This window comes from Buceros rhinoceros, unplaced genomic scaffold (assembly GCF_000710305.1).
Source record: "Buceros rhinoceros silvestris isolate BGI_N320 unplaced genomic scaffold, ASM71030v1 scaffold21744, whole genome shotgun sequence".
Taxonomy (NCBI): Eukaryota; Metazoa; Chordata; class Aves; order Bucerotiformes; family Bucerotidae; genus Buceros; species Buceros rhinoceros.
The window spans coordinates 1-4,575 of record NW_010406829.1 but is presented as its reverse complement, the minus strand read 5'-3'; the positions used below and the strand labels follow the sequence as shown (position 1 = coordinate 4,575).

General features: G+C 46.5%; 1 protein-coding gene across 1 annotated transcript in view; it reads right to left on the bottom strand.

Moving 5' to 3' along the window:
- Window positions 1-4,567, bottom strand: part of MAP4K5 (mitogen-activated protein kinase kinase kinase kinase 5) — a 54,546-nt gene extending 49,979 nt beyond the window's left edge. Inside the window, exon 1 of the mRNA XM_010134272.1 lies at window positions 4,517-4,567. The gene's annotated coding sequence lies outside the window, so the exon portion shown is untranslated. The remainder of the gene's footprint in view (window positions 1-4,516) is intronic.
- Window positions 4,568-4,575: the final 8 nt, after the last annotated feature.

The window sequence follows — 4,575 nt, the reverse complement described above, 5'->3', positions numbered from 1 at the left end:
TCCCCCCTTGTGACAGATGTGTTACAGTAGTTTATACGTGTACGCAACGTATATTCAGCAGGGACAGAAGTGTTCAATCAGGGATGGCCAGTCCAGCTGGTCCGCAGCTGCCAAACAGCATCGTGTAAAGTTGGGAGAATCTGATTAAAAACCATCATAGCCATAACTGTACTCTGCTGTTAAAACAAGGCCTTAACAGTCCGTTCTCAACCTGTGGACTGTGAGTTGTAGAATGCTTTAACCAGTAAGTTCCCGCGATTTGTGGAATTGAGACTGACATGAAGAATTCTTTTCCAAATATCAAACACAGGTTCTCAACAGCCTTTGACTGCACCAGGAATTAACTCCAGAGCTCTGAGAAGAGGGCGCTGACCACACAAGCAGGGCTGAAACCTGACTCAAATGGGACAGAGTCCCACTTTTACAGCAACCTTTAAAAACATATATATAACATATATATAACTTCTTTTTGAGCAAAAGAGTCTCTGTCTGCCACGATCCAATTTCATTGCTCACTATTTTCCTGCAGCCAACCAGTACAGGTTTCTTCTAAGTTAATGATTTTACCTAGTGCAAGAGATTGAAAAAAAAAAATCCCATGAGAATAAGAGAGACTGAGCAGGTGACTCAAGAAGGGATGAAATTCCCATGATATTATTTTTACAGACAGTTTCTGCTATTAATTCCGAACATTTCTCTCCCCCTGCCCTTGCTTTCAAAGGGATCGGCTGTGGCGATGTTCACAGCTCTGTTTGAAAAACCCCAAACAAGCCCCCTTCAGAATCGCTGCACAAGATCCTCTTTGACCATTGCCGCTCTGGGAGGACACATCCAGCTCCTCACCCCGCAGGAGCAGCCGGCGGAGGGTGCTGGGCTCAGCAAACACAGGAGCTTTCAGCTCTGCTGCCAAACAAGCGCATTCAAAAAAAAGTCTAAAGGATGAGTTACAAGCTCTCTCTGGGGCACTTGCACTGAAAGCCCCAAGAAGCCAAGCCCTGCTCAGTCGGGGGGGAGGGAGATCAAGGAGGCAGCAGTGAGTGGGAGCCTTTTGTTCCCCACCAGAGTCAATGGGCTGATGGTGAAAGACTCGCTCATGCAGCAGAAGACTTCAAATCCGTTTTTATGTGCACCGAGTGGTGACCCCGCATCTCTCGCCAGGACACTAGGTATTATTTCCCCTAAATCTCTCCACCAAACCTATTCTGAGTCACTAAGAAATACTGAAATAAGAAGTCCATGCAGGAAATCCCAGTACGATACAGCTAAAGTGAATGATGGCCCTAACACAGCGCTTGTTTTCTTGGTCCCTTCAGGACCTACAAATACATGGAACCAAATGACTTGATGTTCTGATGTGACGGAATCCCACAAGCCAACCAAAATGGGCTGGTCTTACACTGTTCCAAGCACTTCCAGAAAATTTTAGAGACTTGCAGAAACACGTGCTTATAGAGCGGAAGATGTGAACTGGTTATGAAAAGTGGCCTCACACAAACCGGGCTATGGAAAAGCTGCCAGTTCACCAATGGGTCATGAAAACCCAATCCTGGGAAACATCTAACCACACCATGGGAGTTAATCTGGGACGGGATCTGACTGGCCACTTCCTGGCGCTGGAGATTAAATTCCATTGACAGCTTCTAGAGGATTTTCTAATCTTCTGCCCCAAGATACTGGTCAAGGGGATGTTTCTGCACTAACCACACACACCAAGTCTACAGCAGCACGACTGTGCAGATGTGTGAACACACGTGTCATTTTAACACACTGCTTTGAGACTTTGATGTATATGACCAAGGGGGGCAAAGAGAAATCTTGCCAGGAAAGCCAAATTAAAACCTCTTTCTTGTAGACCTCACCTTGTAGAGCTCAAGGGAAGTGATGCTAACCGTCTGACAGGGAGTGCAGACTAAAACCACGCTGTCAGGGTATTATTAAGTTCCAGCGAACACCCAGTCTTCATTATTACAGCCTCTTCCAGAAGTCAGCGATTTAGGATACAATACTTTGAGAGATCAGTTATTCCAGTGGATGAGCACTGGCTTAACAGTAATATCCCCTGTTAAAAAGAAAAACAAAAAAGCTTTCCCAACATGGATGAGACAACTGGTGCATTAGGATTGTAATGGAAACTGTGCTTCTAAGAGTGGCAGACCCAAACCTGGACCTACTTACACACACTGTGAACAGACATGAAAACGGTTTATTGATGGATGGTTTCTCACCCGCCCCGAAGTGCATTTGGGGAAAAAAAATATATTAAAATGACATCAACAATCCTGGACTTGCGAGCAATCCTACAATGAACCATTGTGTGCCATGTGACAGACAAGAGGGAAAAACCCACAAACACTAAGAAAACACATTTCAGTTTTAAGCTTCCATAGTAGTAATGAAAAAGCCAAGTGGGCAGGAGTTGTTTAGAAAGGCCTTAAATATTCTTCTGTAACCTAATAGCGAACACAAATATTTGCTTAACCTCCACCTCCAACATCCAAAAAAATACCAATTACTCTAAAAGCTACCAAACGCCTCAAGAAGAATTTGAGGCATGAACCGCCACCATCTGAGGAAGAGGGACATCTCCCACAATCCAAGAGGCTGTCTCAGTTCGACATCCTAAAAACAACCGGGCTGGAGACGCCGGTGACTCATCTGTAGCGATGGAGCAGAGAAACCACTTGAAGAGGTGAGAGGAAAATTCCATTTTAATTTAAGAGCGCTCTCTAGCAAACCTTGCCTGAGCTCTGCAACATAACAACGATCAGATATTCACCAAAAAATGCCTTTTATAAACACTGCTGACAGCCCTCAGCAAGCACAAGATGTATCTATGCTAAGAGACTTAGCAGGCACCACGAAAAATAACAGCACAGTGATTACACATCAAGTCCTTTCAAGAAGAAAGGTTTACCTTCATTTTAAAATTAATACAACATCCACGCCTTCACAAAAGAAGCTGGCTCTGCATATTTGTCATGACAGCCAGTGCCATCTGATTGAGCATTCCCTTGATACAGTTCCTCCCTGTTGCAGGGCTTTAGCAAAACAAAGAGCAAACCAATGACCTAGAAACAAACGCAGGCTCTCCAACTCCTTTCGACTCATTAACTTTATACTCGTTTTTAGACTCATAACCGCATCTAAAAAGGCTGCCAAAGACTTTGATTTCAAGTTGCCCCGAGAAGCTTTGGGTTTATTCTTCTCTGAAACTGTTTCAGGAACAGACAGCACATTTTTCACACCCCAAAGCATGGAGCAGAGGGGAAGGGGTGCGGGTTTGTTATTTTTTTCCAGGGGATATGTTTACATGGCACAGAGCAGAGCCATGCACTGAAAGTAGCTCCGGAAGCGGAAGCTGTATGACATGTCAGCACAGCTCTCCACTAATTACCAGGATAATGAGAAGCAGAGTGTTTCTTTTTCCAGAGAGATGACACAAAAGTACTTCTCTGCCACACAACCAGCGCTTTCTCGTCGTGCTGCCCCGTGCTGTGCCAGTGTACCCAAAGAAAGTAGCTCAAGGAGCGCTGCGATTTGGACTGATGAACCCTGAAACGTCCCATTAGAGGATTTTGTGCTAGATTCCCTAGCAAAGAAATTGGCTGCTCCGTGCACAGGGGAAAATAAATAAATAAATAAGGTAAATATACACCGTGAAAACTTTTAAAAATAACTGCCCGAGGCCATAAGTAACCATTTCAAAGGGATGGTGGGAACAAGATCCATCTATAAAACTTCAATTTGAACATTAGCGAAGAGCCCTCCCCCAGCAAGAGCAATTACCGCTGCCTTTCATGTGGCCCCGTAACACACCTCTTCTTGTACGGGTAGTTGTATCAGGTCTATTTTAGACACACTCAGCAGCATTACAAAGTAAAACACCACGCAGCTGAAAAACGCAGATCTTCAAACCTAGGCCAAAAACTTTTAAAGCTTTCCTTTATGAGCAACCCAACCCTTAGGGCTGCTGGGCATCCCTGGCGATGGGGGAAGGGGCTGGCATCTCCAGCGAGGAACACGCCAGGCCTCCACCTTCTGTGTCCCACGGCCGTGGGTGTGTGAGCACCAGTACGCACTGCTTCAAGAGCATCTACTGGATTTGCAGCGGCAACTCCGTCCCAGCTTCTGAAGAGCTTTAATCTGCTTCTGCCTTTGGCGTGCTATTATTAACCTCGGGGATAAACTTGCACTCTTTTAATCAGGTGCTTTAATTGACGCGTTCTGGGAGCAGGTACAGCGAACAGACACCTCTACCTGCTGTAGCAGTAACGGGGAAAGGAGCACTTGCAATAGCCACCAATCCCAACCTCCCAGAAATCAGCGGTAAGACGGACCCTTCTGCATCGCTGCAGGAAGACGTCAGCCCTTTTAACCAAAAGTGTGAGACGGGGAGGGAAACCCCCCGCTTTGGCAGGGATGCCCCGAGTCCGCAGAGGCTGCAGAGCCGCTCTGCCCGCCCGGTGCCCGGCCAGGCCGTGCGGAGAAGCCCCGGCGCAGAGCCCACGCCGCTCACCTTGTAGACATCGCCGTAGGTGCCGCTCCCCACCCGCTGGATCAGCTCGTAGTCCTGCT